The 20,385-nt window shown below is 46.9% G+C and overlaps 1 protein-coding gene and 1 long non-coding RNA gene across 2 annotated transcripts in view; one reads left to right on the forward strand and one right to left on the reverse strand.

Moving 5' to 3' along the window:
- The window catches only part of LOC146203885 (uncharacterized), a 30,355-nt gene extending 17,250 nt beyond the window's left edge, over positions 1–13,105 (forward strand). The window contains exons 2-3 of the long non-coding RNA XR_014703925.1: positions 11,943–12,041; positions 12,850–13,105. This is a non-coding gene — a long non-coding RNA (uncharacterized LOC146203885). The remainder of the gene's footprint in view (positions 1–11,942; positions 12,042–12,849) is intronic.
- tkv (serine/threonine receptor kinase thickveins) overlaps positions 1–20,385 on the reverse strand; it is a 111,511-nt gene that overhangs the window by 32,421 nt on the left and 58,705 nt on the right. The gene's annotated exons all lie outside the window — the stretch shown is intronic.

The following is a 20,385-nucleotide window of genomic DNA, read 5'->3' on the forward strand; positions in this document are numbered from 1 at the left end:
GGTAAGGGCGGAATTTAGTAAGAGTCCAAATAATCTCTAAGCACTCTTTTTCAGTAACAGAGTAATTGCAGAGTAATTGGATTCAGCCTTCGTGAGTGTACGGCTAGCGTAGGCGACCACATATTCAGTATAGCCTGATTTGCGCTGAGCGCCCACAGTGCTAAGACCAACACCACTGGCGTCCGTGTGGAACTCCATAGGCGCTGTGGGGTCGAAGTGACGTAGGACAGGCGGGGCCGTGAAGATGCGACGTAAAGCATTGAAGGCATCTTCGCACATTGGCGACCACTGCGAAAGGTCGGAATTGCCGGACAGACGTTCTGTCAAGCGAGCAGCAAGGGAAGTAAAATTTCTAATAAAGTGGCCAAAGTAAAAGCACAGCCCAAGGAAGCTACGTAGATCTTTTATGGAAGTCTGTTTGGGAAAGGCTGCTACGGCACGAAGTTTGGAAGGGTGTGGAGATACACCTTCTTTGGAGACGTGGCCGAGAATGGTGAGCTGGCGGGCGGCAAAACGACAATTTTTCAAATTCAGCTGCAGCCCGGCATCAGATAGGCAGGTCAAGACGTGCTTCAGACGGTAGAGGTGTGTGTCAAAGTCAGGAGAAAAGACAATGTCGTCGAGGTAGCACAGACATGTCTTCCACTTTAGGCCACGCAAAATGAAGTCTATCATCTGCTCAAATGTTGCCGGCGCATTTCAATGGCATAACTAAATTTGTACAAGCCGTTGGGAGTTAAAAGGCAGTTTTGGGGCAGTCAGTCGCTTCTAGGGGAACTTGCCAGTACCCGGAATGTAAATCTAGAGAAGAAAAGAGCTCGGCGCCTTGCAAACAATCGAGAGCGTCGTCGATGCGCAGGAAAGGGTAAGGCGATAATCGACACAGAAGCAGATAGAGCAATCTTTTCTTTTTTACAAGGACAACAGGTGACGCCCAAGGGGGTGCTTGAGGGCTGAATCACGCCGTTCTGGAGCTTAGGTCGACTTGCTCTTCATTAGCCTGGCGTTCGGTTGCAGACAGGGCGCTGTAGCAGTGGTGCGTGGGTGCCGGTGTCAATGCGATGAGCGACTGTAGAAGTTTGACCCAAAGAACTTTGATGAGAGTCGAAGGAGGAGCGAAAAGATGTAGTAGGTTAAAAAGCTGAGTGTGCTGCGCTGGAGGAAGATCGGCTTTGATGGAACGCAGGAACAAGTCTGTAGAGGGGGGAGCGGGCGCAGGTGAAGGGGGGCTGAGCGCAGTCACGGCAGAGCGCGACACATTGTCAGGTTCCTCAAAGATTAAAAGAGATGCTATTAGCTGGATACTCCCGAGGCATTCACCACAGCGCAATGCAGTAGGGGAGTTAAATGGGTTAGAGACCCATAACATGGAAAGGCCAGCGGGAATAGCGAGCACAGCGTAGGGCAACGGAAGGCACTTGCGGCGCAGGAAAGTATGGGCTGGTGTGAAGAGAACAGTGCCATCGCTAACAGAGGCACAAGCGACATGAACAAGCACAGAAAAGCAGGGAAGAAGGTCGATTCGAGCACGGGAATTCGATGGATCAGCATCTGGTAAGGCATCGGGCAAAGTCCAGAACCCCACTTCAGCGCTAGCACAATCGATAGTAGCAGGGTGACGCGACAGGAAATCCCAGCCTAAAATTACAGCGTGTGAGCAACTTGGAAGCACGACGAACTCAACTGTATAAAGGCAATTCTGGAGTACTACTCGAGCGGTGCGCGCTGCTAAAGACTTAATATGCTGAGCGCTGGCCGTTCGCAATGAAAGTCCCGCAATTGGCGTCTTCACTTTCTTTAAAGAGCTACATAGTTTTGCGTCCATTACCGAAACCGCAGCACCAGTGTCAATTAGAGCCATGACAGCAACACGCTCCACGAAAACTTCAATAAGGTTGGCTGGTGACAGATCAGGACTTGGGAAGTTCGAAGGGGTCGCAGTTCTCGCCTCAGGAACTTCAGTTTTCCTCACGTGAAGCGTTCTGTTGACATCGCATCGAAGAGATAGAGCAGCATCGCGGCGACAATGAACAGTGGTCGGACATGGCTGAGCGGTCTGCGGAGAAATGATGGCTGGCTGGAGGCTCAGTAGGCGCGGAATACTGAGCCGTCGAAGACCAGTACCCAGAACCATGAGTTGGTGGTGCTGACACTGGGAGACGGTTTCGGCAATAACGGGAAGTATGTCCAGCCAGTCCGAAACTGTAACAAATGGGCCGGTTATCTGTCGTGCGCCAGGGATTGCGTGATCTTGGAGCCGGTCGAATAAACTGCACAGGTTCTCGAGCAGGACCAAGAGGCGGCTGAATGTAGGCAGGTTGTGGCGGAGAATATGTAGGTGGTGGTCGGGCAGCAACAGCCGCATATGTCAACGGGGCTGCGACAGGCATAGATTAAGGGGCTGGAGGAAGAGATTCAGCTACCTGTTCATGAATAATCTGGCGCAAACTGGGAACTAGGTGTGATGAAGGCTCTTCAAGGCAGAACATACATAAGGGAGAGCTGTCGTGCAACTTCTCCCAAATGAAGCTCTTTATTTGTGGCAGGAGCGCAGAATGTTCACCTGCATCTGTCAGGACAGCAAGAGACTCAATGTGCATGGTGTTCGCGAGAGTTATGGCCCTTTGTTTGCGCAGTTCGTCAAAACTTTGACACAGCGTGACAACTTCCGCAACGGTGCGGATATCTCGAGCTGTCAGCATCTGAAAGGCGTCATCATCGATGCCTTACAGAATGCGCTTGATCTTGTCAGCCTCTGACATCTGTGCATTCACGCGCTTGCACAAGTCGACGACATCCTCAATGTAACTCGTAAAATTCTCGCCAACCTGCTGAGACCACACACGCAAGCGCACACGAGACCGCACACGCAAGTTTTCTCACAGCAGGACGGCCGCAAATTTCAGAGAAGCTGGCTTTGAACACGGACCATGATGGAATGACCGCTTCATGGTTCCGAAACCATAGATTAGCTACGCCGGTGAGATAGAAAATCACGTTGCTTAGCTTAGTTTCCTCATCCTATTTGTTGTAAGCGCTCACCCGCTCATAGGATGTGAGCCAGTCCTCGATGTCATGGTCGTCAGTGCTGCTGAAGATGGCGGGGTCTCGCTGGCGGAGGGAGCCGGGACCGATGATGGGCGAGCCAACTTATACGGCTTGGTGGGTGCTGTCTTCAGGCATCGCAGGAGGTGGTAACGTGCGGCTGCGGAGTTCCAAGGTGAGAGGATAGATCTTAACCGGCACTTCCACCAAATGTAAGACGAGGGTTTATTGAGGTACTCAGACTGCCCAGATCAGCAACAGCGAACACAGTCAGGTCCGACACGCGCAGTGATCACGATGCCACTGACTGGAACGTTCCCCTTGCACTTCTTCCTCTTCACAGCCTAATGATCGCACCCCTGAATTTAGGGGTCAAAATTCTATTTTTAATATTCCCCACATAATGATTGCACCCCGAACTTGCCTCCTCTGCCATTTTTGTTTTCATGCCCTACATTGTTATAGCGGCAGCCGCCTGTTGGTTCATCTGCAGTCATCCAGCAGAGAATGCATTCCGATGAGTTCTCATGATTCCGTGATTAAAATGCACTTTGCGGCGTTCGCCATTTTGCAGTCTGCCTTTTGTGCGAGTTGTCTGCGCATGCGCGAAGTCATAGCGGCGACCGATGGAAACACATTGGACAGCGTCGATGGCGTTTCTCGGCGCCACCAGTGCACGGGGGCTGGCGACACTAGGCGGCACGGTGACCGTCATAGGCTTGGCAAAGCGGTGCCAACCACATCTGCCGCGTACGGTTGCCACTCTCTAGGCGTGCGGCGATGCAAGACGCAATTTTTCAGGTTTCCTTCGGCGAGCCGCGACCAACAACGGCGTGAAGCTTGAATTAGGGTCACCAAGCATCAAGATGTGAATGGCCGACCTTAGCAACCGACTGCATGCTTTCGACTGTGCAAAAACCACTTCGTTACAGGTATGTATGCATCTAAAGGAAATGCGCATGATGAAAAGTATCTACTGGAGTTTGCACCAAGCCTGTAACCCATCAGTGATAGCCTCAAGAGTATTTGTTCGGCGCGTTTGCTTTATGTGCGACGGAGCCTGATGGCGATGTATTTTGTAGTTTGTTTTCTTTATGTGTGAATGGGCCGGGTAGCACAGATATCACAATTGACTGTGTGCGCTAGACCGTAATATTTAGCATGCTTTATCGCGACTGCCGTCTAACTAAAACGGAAGAAAAAATTGGCCGTTTGTTGTGATGCACCGCTGTTCGCGAGTCGAGTGGTTGAGCTGGTCATGAGGCTCGCGAACGGCAGTGCATTACAACAAACGCCGTATTTTTTTCTTGTTAGTCAGGTGGCAGTCACGATAAAACATGCTAAATATTACGGCCTAGCGCACACAGCCGCCTGTGATATCTGAGCTACCTAGCCCTTTCACACATAAAGAAACTAAAAATACACTGCCATCAGGGCCCGGCGCAACTAAAGCAAACACGCATCGAAGAAATCCTTATTGCAGCTATCACTGGTGTGTTACAGGCTGGGTGCAAACTCCAGTAGGTACTTTTCATCATGCATACTTCGTTTAGATGCATACATACCTGTAGTATCCGTGTTTTTGCCGCTCGGAGCATATGACGCACTTGACACTCTTGCACGGCGCACAGTATGTTTTTTTACCTTACAGGCTCGCCTTCGTGCTCGCCAAAGCATTCGGACTTTGTTCATTCGGTGTATAATCAGATGCACTTCGTTAGCAAGCTTGATAATCGTCGTCTTAGTCCAACCGTTTGCAACGGCAAGGAAACCGCCCGGCACAAACGAGTCTCCTGGAGGGTTCATGCTCGTTCACTAGCAAAGTGGATCATTCTGGACGTAGAACAGCATTGGTTCCTGACTGAGATGCGCATCCGATATGTAGGAGATGCGCATGTGTCACCAAGTCATTGATTCCACAGAAATTGCAGCGGAGGCAGAAAGGTTGTGGATCCTTTCACAACAGAATGACCATTCTCTGTGCACCGAGAACCTCTTCACAACTGCGACCACATCCGTTCTGAGGACAGAAACCGACTACAGCGCTGAATCATCCATTGCCAGAAAAATGCCGCGCGTTTCCTGCAGGTGTGCATTCCGGCCGGGACAATGCCCTTTTCAGTGGGTGTGTATAAGTGCCTCTCTGCCAAGCTTTGTAGATGAAATCCTATAGCTGCACGCATTTAGATAACACACTGAGGAAGCGACGCCCATTGCACCATGCTGGCGCAGCGGTGACCGCATTGTGCTCGGTAACTCAAGACACCCCGCACGTATGCGCCACTCGGAAGTCACAGGAGACGATTCAACCTAGCTCTGCAGCATCAACAAACCCCTGGCTGCTTTGCCTTTGAGATCCCCCCCTCTCTCTCTCTGCCACCGCACTCTCCTGTCTGTCGTGAACCTCTGCACGCATTTAGATGACACGCTGAGGAAGCGACGCCTATTGCACCATGCTGGCGCAGCGGTGACCGCATTGTGCTCGGTAACTGAAGACACCCCGCGCGTATGCGCCACTCGGAAGTCACAGGAGACGATTCCACCTAGCTCTGTAGCATCAACAAACCCCTGGCTGCTTTGCCCTTTGAGGTCCCCCCCTCTCTCTCTGCCTGCGCGCTCTCCTGTCTGTCGTGAACCTGCACGCTGAGAGCGTCTCGTTCTGTCACGTCGAACACGGCCCGCGCCACACGCTCTTACAATACGAAGACAGTGTATGCATGCGTTATGAGTGCATTGTGAAAACGCTGTAATATTTCCCCATACTGTGTGAACATGATATACTGCAATCACTGTCACTACTTTCCGCCCCGAGGGCGAAAAAGGGGGGAGCTTTCGCTTTCTACCTGCGTTGGCGCAGCCATTTCGTATGGTGTGCTTTTGCGTCTGCTACACTGCCGTCCAATGTGTTTCTCGCCCGCTCCCGCATGATGGCACCACATCCTCTTGCAAAAGGCGGATTCGGCAGCGTGCTTTGTGGTTTTGTGTGAGTTTACGCCATTTCATCATGGGGTGGTATGCCAGTTGCACCGCCGCGTTCAAGCTCAAGGCTGTTGATTATGCACTGCAGCATGGCAACCGCGCTGCTGGCAGGCATTTCGGCGTCGACGAAATCCGGATACCATACTGCTACAGTATGCTTCAGTGTAGAGCTGGTGTGCTACACTGAAATTGTAGGAGCATTTCCACGAAGGTGGGCGAGCTCAAGCCCCGACTACGAATTAACAAGCTCCGGGTATGGGCTATGTTACTACAGGAAACAAACGCCTTACCAACAATTCCGGGCTTCAGTGGCTACGTGTCTCCGATGACCGACCGTCACGTGTAGACTCCTGCTCCACCGGGAAAGGCGGCGGTATATGTTGATACGCGGTTTCCTCATGTACGCCTTTCTCTTGAAACCTGGTGCACTTCATATCAAGAGGTTGTAGCAGTTGCTGTGAAATTTTCGAAAGGAACCGTTGCGATTGTACGTTAGACCAGCCGGGGGCTCCCCTTCTCGTATTAATCTTGGCTGGTTATTAAGTGTCCGTTGGCAATACCCCAGGTGTCCGATTTTAGTCGGAGGCGACTTAACGCCCCTCATCTGGATTGGGGGTATCCCACTGCAAGCCCTCGTGGTAGGCGTGTGTGGGACGCCTTCACTGATACCCTGTTTGTACTGCTCAATCACCCTGGGACAGCATTGCGACCTGTGCGCCAGATACGTAATGCTGCCTATGCTCTGGACTTGACGTGGTGGTCGGGCGCAGGAACTCCCTCGTGGCACATGGAGCCAGACTGCTGGGGAAGTGATCACCACCCTATCATCATCGGTCTCCATCCCTCACGTCTCCGCCCTTTGCCCCGCAAATGTTCTGTGATCAACTGGGACAACTTTCACTCACGTCTCGATAGTCTGTCTACAGATTCGTCGTCACTGCTTGTTGAGCGCATACAGAGTGCACTAAATAGCGCTACGACTACGACCTAGATTGATGCTGGTCGACCGGCACCAGATCTCGGCCGGCTTAACTTGTGGCCTGCCCGCCGTCAAGCCGAACTGGTTGTAAGGCGAGACCCTACTTCGACACAGGCACGTACACGACTGCATTATCTTACTGCTAAGGCTCTGAAATATAAACGCGATCTCTCGCGACGCCAGTGGCATGCATGGTACGAACAATTTTCCACTAAATCCTCGAATGCCTCACTCTGGCGAACGTTTCGTGCAATGGAACATGGTCGCCATTCTACTGACACAGCAGCAACAGCATGCTTTGCAGCTAATTTGTCGCCGGATGATTTAGTCAGAGAAGCAGCACGAAAATTTTTCCCAAAGTATGATACATTGCCCCCTTCAGCTGCTAATTTTAATTTTGCAAGTATCTCTGCAGATGCATACACAAAATACCATCTGCTGCTGACACAGATGGAATTGCAAGTCCCTTTTCTATGCCTCAGCTACTGGTTGCAATTGATGAGGCGAAACGAAAAACAGCGCCCAGCCCGGACAAAATTCAGTATGAGGTTTACAAGAACCTGAGTGCCGTTGCACTCCCTCAACTACTAGACACTATAAACAATGTATGGCTGCATGGTGTCGTAGCTGGGAGCTGGAAATCTGCTGTGGTGATCCCTATTCCCAAACCAGGAAAGCCCCCAACAGACCTCGCTAACTTGCGCCCAATCTCATTAACATCAACGCTGTGCAAGCTTGCAGAGAAAATGCTGGCTACACGACTTCCTTGGTGGCTGGAACAGCATGGTTTTTATCATCCCACTCAAATTGGATATCGTCCATACATAAGTACAGAGGACGGGTTAGCGCTCTTGGCATCAGCAGTACTGTCATCTACCCGCAGCTGCAATGTGCGTACCATATTGGCAATAAACGTTGAAAAGGCATACGACAACATCAGTCATGCTGCAATCCTGAACGCCATTGACTTGCTCCACCTCTCTTTGAGAGTACGCAGTTTTGTCGCATCATTTTTGGACGGGAGAACATTTGCAATACGCCTCAGTGGTGACGCAGTTGGTTCATTCATTTCGCTACGTGGCGTGCCCCAGGGATCAGTATTGTCACCGACATTGTTCAATTTTGCTTTCATCCCACTGGCATGGCGCTTACATGACATCCCTGAAATCAAGTTTTTGCAATACGCTGATGACATCACGGTATGGAGCACTGACCAAGACTTGCTCACTCAGGAGGCTGCTCTTCAATCAGCCTTAGATATTACCTCTGATTACGCTTCTTCCATTGGCCTTCAGCTTTCCGTCTGTAAAACTACATACACGTGTGTTGCTAACCGCTAGGGACGCCGTAAACTTACTGCAAATCCAATTCGTCTCTGTCTGTCAGGCACCCCACTACAGGAAAGTCAGTGTAAAAATTCTGGGGTTAACGATTCACCAATCAGGATCAGCGACTGCTTGGCTTTCTCAGGCAAAAAAGCAAGCTATTCAGACTATGGGTTTGATTAGAAGAATTTCTCCTAAAACAGGTGGCGCTGGCTCATCTGTTGCACGCCAGTTGGTGAGGGCGGTGCTGCAGCCACGTATTGTTTATCAAGCCCAGTTCCAGCATCTTACAAGAGCACAATGGGATCACCTTGAAGCCGTGAACCGAGAAGCAATGAGGACCATTACATGCCTTCCATGAATCACTCCAGTCGTAGCATTACAGGAGAATGCGCAGCTCAACACCATCGATGAGCTGGTGCAGCAGCGCTGCGAGGCGCGCAGACTTAAAGCCTCCTTATCACATTCCATGCAAGCACTGAGGGCGTATGCAACTTCATATATATTATTCAGCAGGCACCTGCACCTGTTCTCCCTCCCTGCAAGTTTGTACAGTTAGGCGACAATAGGCCAACAGATAACCGCAGACCAACGTCTGGCAACTCAGCATCATCCCTTCGCCAGAGATTTCAAGAGCAAGATGCTCACCTGCCTCAAGGATCCATTGTAATGTACGTGGATGCAAGAATACAAGGCTGTGAAGCAAAAACAGCAATCTACTGTCCGTTGAGATCTACGTTTAAACTTTCAGAACAACCTACATCTTTCTGCGCTGAGCTCGTGGCAGTTCAGGAGACGCTCTGCTCCGTGGCCACCATTACTATGCTCCCTACGGCCCAAGTTGTCATCCGCACCGATGCACTTCAAGCGGTACGTTTACTCTGACGTGTCAGCCGTTGCCCAAAAATATGTCGACATTCACCAGCTTGCGGCACGCATCCCGCAGTCAGTACGTATTGAGTGGGTCCCACGGGACCTTCTGCCTTCACAAAGTCAAGCTGATTAAGCGACGCACCTCGTGACCCAAGATTCATCATTACCACGGCTCCTTGATGTGGACGACGCTACCCTCCTTTTCTCAAGAAAGGAACACCTCCGGCGCCGCACACGTGCTCTTATCCCTCCGTGTGCAGTATTCCTCTCCCGCGATCTCACCCGTGCAGAGGAGGTTGCGCTTAGGAGGATCCGGGTAGGGGTTGCCCTCACGCCAGCTGTCACTCGGACGTGGTCTCATTTTCGATACTTGTATCCCCGCCAAGGGTGTCCGATATGTAAAGACGGAAATGTTGAAGCCGACATTCACCATTTGCTGTGGGTCTGCCCAGCTTTGAAACCAACACGAAACCAACACGTATCCGGCACTTGACGATAGCTGGCCTGAAAGACCAGCAGGATTGTTGGCCTTTCAGGCCAACAATCCTGCCTCGTATCTCGCTTGGACTCAGGGACCACATCATCATTCACTCTTGGACTTCATAAAATCAGCCAACCTTTTTCCATTCATTTAATCATTAGCTCATTATTCATCTCATACCTTACTGATGCCCTGAGGCAATAAATATTGTTACAAAAAAAAAAAATCCGGATACGCTATTGGAAGAAGCAGCGCGAGAAGCTGAAGGCTACAAACAAGATTCGCTGGGCTTTCCGTGGACCCAAAACAGGCAAGTTCCCACATGTTGAGAAGGTGGTCCTAGAATATGTGAGGGACCTGCACAAAGATGGTTGTGCAGTATCATTAGATATGATACAGACACAGCTTCCAGGGAGCTGGGAATCACCGCAAAGGATTTCCGCGCTAGCTACAGTTGGACGACTCTATGTGATGGAATAGACTTTCGCTGTGGTGGCGAACGTCGCTGTGCCAGCGGCTCCCATCCGCGTATGAAAGCAAAGTGATACTTTCATCACTTCATCACTAGGCTTCGCGAAAAAAGTAGTTACCTCATGTCACAAATTAGAAACGCTGGTAACTCCATTCACATTCGACATGCCCCGAAACACAACTGTGAACGAGAAGGGTGCTCAGGGCGTCATCATGAAGTCTGGCGCAGAAAAGCAGCGATGCAGTCATGCTCTCTGTGACGGCCGACAGGCAGAAGCTGCCACCATACAATCATCCTCAAATGGAAGACTGTTCTGAAGGGAAACTTTTTCCCCGTGGCATCCATATACATGCACAAATGAAAGGATGGATACTGCAGACCTGATGGTCGACTGAATTAAGACTGTTTGGGAACGAAGACCAGGAGCACTTCTGCTTTCGGACAGTTTCAGGGGTCACCTTGTGGACAGCGTGCATTCTAAGCTTAGAGCTGTGCACGGACATTGCAGTGATTCCTGGGGGTCTGACTTCGCTGCTGCAGCTTCTCGATGTGTTGCTGAACAAACCATTCAAGGACAATGTTCAAAGACTTTATGCAGAGTGGATGGCGATGGGCCAGCACGATTTGAGGCCAAGCGGAAAGATCAGAAGGCCATCCGTGGAGATGCTTTGCTCGTGGATCACGGAAGCGTTGAGCAGTATCCCCGACGAGGTAGTAGCCAAGAGCTTCAAGAAGACAGGCGTATCGAACGCGTTGGATGGAACAGAAGACTACTTTCTGTGGGACTGTGAAGATTCTCCCAGCGACGACACTGCCGTTTCCCGATGAGTCGTGCAGCAATGCAAGTGAGGATGGCGAGGATTCAGACTCGGATTAGAGAACTGAACGAGAAAAAATAAATGGGCATTGTGCAGTTCATGTGATGCTTATACAATGTGCGCGTTTATTGCGAAGGTAAGCCTTACTCATCTTTTATTTTTGGTTGTAATCAAGATATCTGTTCTAAGACTTCTGACCTGCAACATAAATGGGCATTGTGCAGTTCATGCGATGCTTATACAATGTGTGCGTTTATTGCGAAGGTAAGCCTTACTCAACTTTTATTTTTGGTTGTAATCAAGATATCTGTTCTAAGACGTCTGACCTGCAACTTGTTTGCATTTTCGGTGCTCAAAATTTTTTGTGAAAATTTTACCCCTCGTAATGATTGCACCCCGAAATTTACGTCAGTTTAAAAAAAAAAAAAAGTGCGATTATGCGAGTAAATACGATACATATATTCAAGGCATTCCAGACAACTGATGCCAGAATATATGAGTATGTCGAGAATTATTTCCCTTGCCTCCTTCTTTCTAATAACTCTTGCTTTGCTAGTGTTGCACAAACGAAATTATTGTTAAACCTAGCTTGCCATTATTTTGCAGTTACTCCTCATGGACACATCTTCATATTGTTATAAACTGTGCTAAATTTTCATAATATTTTTCCACCTTTCCCACGCCTTTTTAGTGCCTGTATCTGTGACGTAACCAAACTTTAAACACTATGCTGCTCAACAAAAATATTTTGATTAACTTATACCATGCATTAGTTTTGATTAGGATAGCCTGTTACCTCCAACATATTCATCACTGGCCTTGTCATTTTTAGACAAATTATTGAGTATATGCTGTAACTACCTCATGCATATTTTTACTTTCTTGCTTCCCTCACCCCCTGCTTTCTAATGCACCACTGTTAGCAGCGTCGCTCACCAAATCAATTTATTGTACTATTAATATTTTACAGGTACTTTGGACACACAAATCCTTTCAAGGGCCGAGGAAAAAGTTCAGCCAGCGGCATTTCACCGAGGTTGTTGAGCTTGCTTCGGGTGCTTTAACACTGGTGAGTTGACCTTTGAATTGATCACAGTCACTGTTATGTGGCTTAAGCTACTATGATAGCTTATAGCAGTGGCTAAAGTTAATGTACATCTACACAGTGAAGATTTCCTCCACTCCTCTTGAATTCAACGAATCTCATTGCTACATGAAAGGCTGTTTAAAAAAAGTGTTGTTCAGTGTGCTTTGATTGATGCTGCATCATTAGACATGAAAGGCTAAGTTGAAAATTGTGTAGTGCGTTAAGGAATACTAAATCATTTGTATTACAAATTCGTCAGAGAATAAGACAAGAAAATATTTGCCGGCAGCTGGCAGTTGCTGTGGTAGTCAAAGTACATCGCAAAAAACCCTTTACTATATTTCTTAGAGCTCCAAAAATTTCAATATCTGTAGCTGCCGAGACTTGAAGCAGGCAATGTGCAAAACGACCAACTATGCAGCAGGCCCCCCAGGAATTCTTATTGTTAGGATATGAAGATGGCTTTAAGCATTTGTGTTCTTTAACTGAAAGAACCAGGCAAAAGAAGAAAACTCACCAATATAAAGTACAACAAATATGTTGCCTTCACATGGAAAACAAAAGTAACTGCATGAATATAATCTGAATGGTGAAATGGTAATGTAGTGAGGAAATGATGCCATTTCTTCGGACAGTGTAAAGGTTTTAAGTTTGACTGTCATTTCAACTTTTGTGGTTCATCTCTGTTCAAATTGTTTATTTTCTAATGCTTTGGGAGATAACAGCTTGGAAAAGTGGACTTTGAAACAGTAACATCAGGCTAGCTTGACAAAATCCCTTTCTCTCGCAGAGCCATGGAAGAGGCTGGACAGAATGCAGTGGTGGAACTGGCAACTGGCATCTTGTAGCAGCTTTTTCAGAAGAAGAAATTGCAGATTCTAGCAGAAATTTCAAGTTTTGTAACGAGAAAACTGGCATTTTGTAGCAAATATTTGAGATTTTGTAGTAGAAAAAAAAAATGTTTTGTAGCATAATTTCAAATCTGAAGACGCTTAAATAAAGAAGGCTTGTTTTATTTCTGGAACCCAATTGCTCAGATGGCTATAACGACCAAAGCCATGCAAAAACAAGCTTCAAGCTCAAATGCAATCTGAAGTGCTGTTCTTTCCTTAAAATGTCCCAAATTAAGCAAACAGTAGATTTTGCTAAAAACAAAGCAGTTTTTATTCAGAGGGAAGGCATAATGGGGGGGGGGGGGGGGGGGGGAGATATGCAACAACCCTATAAACACTGCAGCCTTGGAAAGAAGGTAGCCAGCTGTCTTAATATAAAAACTCCCTGTAAAAATTCAGAACTGCCGCTCCTTAAAACTGCAACTTTAAGGCACTATTTCTTTTCTTGCCTTGATGACTCCAGCTTGGACAGTGCCGATGCAAGCCTTTCCTGTCCATTCTTCAAAAGGGCTTGTCCACTATTAACATCTCCGAAAGTTTTAGACTTGACGCCTTTTGTGAAAGCAGCTCAGCATTAGTGCTCATATTCCTGGCCAGCCTGATCACTTCCTGTACCATTTCTTGATTCTGACCTCTTTTCTGGGTGTCTTTGTCCTGTACATAACGTCGATGCGCCTTTCTCCTTCAAGAGCCGTGCTGATGAGAGGGAAAGGGGGAAGAATATTTTTGCAGATCCTGGGTGGAAATTTTTTTTTTCCCTTGAGAGAGGTGCGCTGCTGGTGCTGCTCAATCAAAAAGCGTGTTGAGCGGGGATGTAGAGTGAGTGCCGATTCCGTGCGTTCACAGCCTTTGCTTTCGTTTTTTTTCTTCCGGTGGTTTGGCGGGATGGAAGGGGAGATGCGGGTGAAAAACCGTGATTTTTTTCGAAAAAGTCGATTTTGTGTTTTCTCGCGTTTTGTATTCCTCAAAGCCTCTTCTTTTATGTATAAAAAAGTCAAAGCCGAGGATCAACGGGAAGTTATTAAAAAATGCAATTAAAGCACTCGCGGTGGCTCGTGAAAGTGCAGATTTGACCGCATTTCAGGTACGCGGCATTTTGCACTACGGCGTCGCCCGCTTTTGAATTTTCGCGGGGGAGTAGGCCCAACCTTCTTCTCCCAGAAGTTGCATCGGCAGCGGCGCACTCCTGATCAAAATAATAAAAAAAAAAGGTTCTTTCCCGCCGAAGTCGACCGCTGCGACTGGCCCTTTAAATCACGTGGTATGATTGGAGCGCCGCCATTGGCCACGAGCATTCCACCGCGCTGGCGAACGCAGACGCTCTTTCTTTGTTCTGCTGTCACCGAGACGCGCACCAACGCTACTGTCAGAGTTTTTATTCTTTCTACGCCATGGATACAAGCGAGAAACGTGATTTTCGCTCACGCAAGTTCCTGACGAGGCATCAGTACAAAGGAAGACGCCCCAAGCGCAAGCGGAGAGCTCCGGGGACGGAAGGTACGTCTGCCGCTAGGCCTAACTGCGGCAACGGGGCCACACCCGATTTAGATGCCGCAAGCTTTATCCGGAGCGTCGATGACTTTGTCAGTGCATCTGAGAAGAAGATAAAGATGTTTGACGACGATAACAAGTGCGCAGACGAGCGCGGAAGCGCAGTTGTGTGCGAGATCGACATGATAAGCGACCTCGTCAGCGGCGCGGCGTGCCCGGCCTGCGGACGATGCGATCTCTCGGTCAGAGAATCGGCCGGGAAAAGAAAAGGACTGGCATCATTTTTGGAGCTCTACTGCAGAAATGACGCATGTGCAACAACCGTCGTTTCTTCGGCTTATACTTCAAGCCGCGCATCTCGATCGTGCAACAGTGATGACAAGTGCGCCCGCGGCAGTGCAAGGGATACCTTCGCCGTGAACGTAAAGTCGGTGGTCGCAGCGCGCGCGATCGGCGTTGGACATGAACAGCTTTTGCGGTTTTGCACGATTATGGGCATTGCAAAGCCAATGCATCATAAGGCTTTTAATGCTGGTGCCTTGTAACTTTGTATATATCTTTGAGACACTCTACCTGACATTCTGTGTAAATTTCATCAGTATATACTGACTATTGTTTTAGTAAACATGTTTTTTAACTTTAAAATTCGTTTTTCTCTGTTCCTCATTTTGTCCCATTTTTGGAGTTTGTGCACTAAAATTTGACCACTTTACATTGTCCAATCACAATGAAACTTGGCATGCTTATGCTTTAGAATGTGCTGAATTCAAAGAAACAACTTTCAGACCTTTTATCAAACTTATTCAATGAGATAATTTTAAAAGTTTATTTGTTGGGAGTGGTAAAAGTGATACTTCAGATTTGAATTTTTTTCTAGAAAAAAAACAGTAATGGAACACTAAATTTATATGCTTTATTGAATTCTACTATTCATTTGGAGCAATGTGAGCTATTTTTCGGTGTTCTGTTGGGCTCCCTGTTGTCACCCAAGTGTGCACAAACATGCATTGTTTTTACAGTTGTGTGGTATGTAAACAAAGAACCAAATGAGCTATCAAAAAACTAAAAGCAGATTTGAAAAGAGGAGCTCGAACTCTTTAAATGATGAAAGTTTCATTCAGCTGTGACAAAAATTAAAGAAAATGTTTTTCCGAGTAGCATCTCCCCTTAATCAAAGCGACGCAGGGACTCTGAGCCGTAAGTCTGCTTCTTTGCAGCGCACTGCAAGGATTGTGCGTATGCATTCCTCAATGTAATGAAAACGTCCAAGAGTACTCAATGACCGTATGCGGGGCTGCAAATATATTGAGTACCTGCGCATGAGCTATTTGCACACGCGCGCGCCCACACACATGCAGTTTTGTAGTGGCGGAAAAGAAATAACTGTCAAGGTTGAGATAATCACCTAAAGGGTGCGTAAACGTTGACGTTTGAAATTAAGCTGCGAAATTATACAAGATGTTCCACATAAGGGGTTGGACTTAAAGTACAAAAGCGGTCAACAGAGTCCAGTGCGCACGCACAGAAGCAGTCAAATCCTTAGCACTCCCTCCGCTGCTACTCAGGCCATCGCAGCCCATACCTCACTGGTATACAAAAAAATAATAAAATGAAGCAAGCGTGTATACAGCTCCAGCTGTGCTTTGCCGAGGCCAGTTCTAAACAGTCACTCGTTTGAAACCGCGCCATCTGCGTTAGCCAGGCTGCTCGCACATCCTTTGCAAACACACACGCATGCGCACGCGGTGCACACAAAATAAGCAAGCCGCCCAGGGCAGCTCGAAGCCGTCACATGTTTGAACGTGCTTGGACCCTTTGACGGCCAGCCTCACAGCCCCTTTCACCCTTCACGCGCATTGGACTTGAGCTTGAGAGATATCTTGCAGCCCCTTTTCACTCTCTCCCAGTAGATTGAAAAAAAAAAAAAAAAAAAAAAAAAAAAAAAAAATAGAAACCGTGTAGACAAACTTCAATTTTGTGCCACATGATTGTCCGCCCAGGACCTGCAAAAATATTCTTCCTCGTTTCACAGTGTTGCTAACAGATCTCAGTTTTGGTTTCGCGACAGTTCAGGTTCGCTGTCAGCAGTTGTTCAGCGACTTTTGGCATAGGCGTGGCGCAGAAGTAAGTAAAAAAATCTATTTTGTAGCAGCATGTAGCAGGATTTCAGATTTGGCGCAGCAGTTCCACCATCGCAGAAAAACACAAAGTTCATAAATACGGGTTAGAGAGATGTCTGTTGTCACATTTTAAAGAAATTAATATTTCAATTTTATTTCTTGGTATGTAATGATGGCAACAAAATTTGCTCACGTTTGAGTATTTGTATTTTTTTACATATGGAAGTTAGCTTCAGCCTATGTTGGAGGCTTTCCTTACGGTCCCATATTTTTCTGTGTTTAAGTACCCTTAATATGATCTCTAATATGAGTATACATCACATTCCATTTTCTAATTACACCATGCGCGCTTTTGGAAACAATTCGCAAGCAGCAATTTCAAAGTGTATTTTTCATTACATTTTAGAGCATTCATAACAATAAAGGTTTTTAAAAAAAAATTTTGGGGACTTCTTTAAAGATATTCTGCGAGCCAGACTGCGGCTTAACAAGAGCAGCAATGCAAGTCCTCCATCAGAAATAAAAAGAGCAGACCCGAATGACAAAGAGAAGCAGTTGAACTTTGCTCTTGAGGCTCGATTTCAGAGCAGCACAACTTAAATTCAGCTTTGCTCAGCATCTTACAACCGAGGCTGTAGGGAATTCTAAATAAATGTGTTTCACATTCACATTGCTTAAATGATATTGAAGGGTTCGTATAGCATAATATTAATGGCCTAAATATACTTTAAGTTGAATGATAAAGAATGGTTAACTGATGCAGTACTGTACAAAAATGTGCTTAAGGGGAGATGCTCCCCGAAAACACTTTTTCTTTAATATTGAACCTAAGGTTATGAAACATTGGCCATTTATAGAGTTTTTAATGCTGATTCCAAATATGTTTTTACTTTCTACATATCTTTATTAGTTTTTGTGTAGAAGTGTCTGCAAAAGCACAATATAGGGCTTTTTGTGCACACTTTTTTGATAATGAAATGCATGTTTAGACCAGCTTGCAATAGCTCATTCTGTTGCTTTGGTAATATAGTATGTCGAAAGCTACTTCAAATTTATTTATTTTATCCTATAATTGTAAAAAAAATTCAGGAACACCAATGTGTATATTTTGGGCACCATGTGTCAACATTTCAAGAGACTTTTTATAACCAGGTGAATAACAACATTCTACACACTTTGAAGAGGCTGTGCGCAAAATTTCATCCAAATCTGACTACTGAAAGTACTCAAAATTTGTTGCACAGAATGTAAAAAATGCTGAAAACTACGAATGAAGAAAATTGCATTTGAAAGTTTCAAACATCTGTATTTTTTCATAAACACAACAAAAGCACATGAAACTTCTTGCCACTGCTTTCATGGCCGTACCATGAACTTTCTTGCCGATCGCAGCAAAGTTCTTGTGGTGTAATGGGTTCGGCAGGTCAAGAATTGCACAAAATCGCGACAGCTGTTCGTGTCCGATGCCAATTGCGCGCGCAGCCACCACCACCTTCGCGTTGACGGCGAAGCTGTCACGAGAGCTTCCACTCCGATAGTCCCGATTTCCACTGGCGCTATCTGCAAGTCCACCGCACAGCAGAAAGCACTGATGCTGTGCACTCGCTACTTTCACAGTGCAGCTCAAGAAAAGCCGAAAGCCCTTTTCGCTATTCCACCGGTTTGCGTACCGCAAGGGTACAGGTGCGGCACGTAGGGCAAGCAGCACCGCTTACCAGCACCGTAAGCGTGCTAATCTCTCATATCGCAGCACTCGTAGAATATCGATGACCGCATGCTCCCCTATCTTCCTTGAAGAGTGCAATCTTCACCTCCGAGGCGCTCACAAAGTTCACCGCGGCATCGATCTCGTCCGAGTGCACGTTGGCCTGGTTAGGACTAGCTTGCATCTCCCGCTGCAGTTTTCCGGTGAGGTCCGCGACGGCGTCCTCGGTACGGGTTCTTCGACCGAGACTTTCGAGCTCGGAAGTTGCGCTTTTGCGTGTCGTTCATCGCAAACTCAACAAATGCTAAAAGGCCGCTGAAAAGAACTAGCAGAGCACGATGTAGCGCGATCCAGACGCTGCACAAAACGAAAGCAGGAGGTAGGCTTCGCCACAGCGTCGTATCAGTCCAGGCCAATGGCGGCCTCTCTAGAGCACCACGCGATTTAAAAGGTCCAGTAGGGACGCTCGAAGCGTGCGCGGAAAACGTTTTTTTTTATTATTTGCAGCCGAGATACGAAACTGCGAGAGATGCTATCTACAAGAGAAAGGCTTACTCAACCTCTCCCAGCAAACGGCAATGGCGGGCGATGCGGCGTTCTCGAGGTATAGGCGCACGAAAATTGACTATTTGCGCGGAAAATACCACTTTCTCGAGACACCGTGGTTGAATAAAATGGACTTTTTACTAACTTCACGATCGAATTTTGCCTTGATCTATTAGAAAGTTGTAGCTAAATGTTCAAAGATAATTTTACAGGCAAAAACTCAAAACTGAAAAATTACTCGGGAAAACTCGCTTTTTCGACGCGCATCTCCCCTTAAATGCCATTGGACCATGCAGTGAAAACATGTCAAGTTGTCATATTTATGCTTTAAATGTATTTCAAACTGACACAACAACAGTCAGTATGACGGCACATTATACAAATGGCATACTGATGAATTCGTTGCATTCCTGGCTCATAAACAGTATGTCAAAATGATAACGCCATCATGTGAATATGACGGCCTAAGCGTATTATACGAAATAATGCCATGAACCACCATTTGAGAATGACAATCAACTGTCATACTGACAACTTATCAAAATAATCAAATGCACCATTTGGAAATGATGGTCGACTGTCATATTGACTGCTTAAGCGGAGATGAGATCGGAGCAAACCTTTTTATTTTTTGACTTAGAGGCATGAAATTTGGCAGGCTGGTTTGAAATAGCATCAAAAAGAAAGCCATAACGTTTCAAAATGATAGCTTCAGTAGTTTTTATTTTATCATTGTCTACATTGTTTATATGTTGGTCACATGTTGCTTGCTCGTGGAAAGCCTGGCATGACAGCAAAATGGGCTATGGGTCTGCAAATGTTCTCAATATTTACTAAGAATGGTCTAAATCAAGATTTTCCATACTTCTTTTCAAACTTTTCTTTTTTCCTAACTGACTTAGTATGCATCTTCTCTTTATGTTTAGCAGGTATCATGCTCTAGTTACTGTGTAATAAAAAATGGTGAGCATATATGGCAAATCTGAGACTGTCTTGATGTAAAGCACATTTCAGCAATTACAAACGGGATAAAAATCCATGCACCTATTGCGATGCTATGCTTTCCACAAGCAAGGTGATAAGCTCAAAATGAAGTTTCTAGAAACAAGCGTGAAAGTTCCAAACTGACACACACTGTCTAAATGCTCTCACTGCAATATTTGGTGTCTCTGGCAGCAGGCGATTTCTTAGCCCTTTGTCTTTTCAAGAGATGGGCTTTGTGCACCTTCTTAATGATTCGCTGGGAGAGGAGCAGAAATGGTATCTTCCTGCGAGTCAGTCAGCGCGAACTTGCGCTCTATTGCTGCAACAGCGCGAAGCGATTCGCAAGCGCTCGATGCTTGCACTTTTGCCGTTTCTGCGGGCACAAATTGTGTTTTGGGGTGAGCTTTAATAGTGTGATGTTCACTGGGTGAATATTCGGCACTGCAATGATCGGTCGCTGGTGAGTCCGAAGAGGCGAGTGTGCACCCGCGAGCACCGTAACTCGTCGATGGCTCAGCCGCCGGCACGTCCGCGCAAGCGAGTGCACGCCCACGAGCGCCATAACTCGCCGATGACATAGAATCTGC

The sequence above is a fragment of the Amblyomma maculatum genome, chromosome 1 (assembly GCF_055883805.1).
Source record: "Amblyomma maculatum isolate TAMU_Amacu chromosome 1, ASM5588380v1, whole genome shotgun sequence".
Taxonomy (NCBI): domain Eukaryota; kingdom Metazoa; phylum Arthropoda; class Arachnida; order Ixodida; family Ixodidae; genus Amblyomma; species Amblyomma maculatum.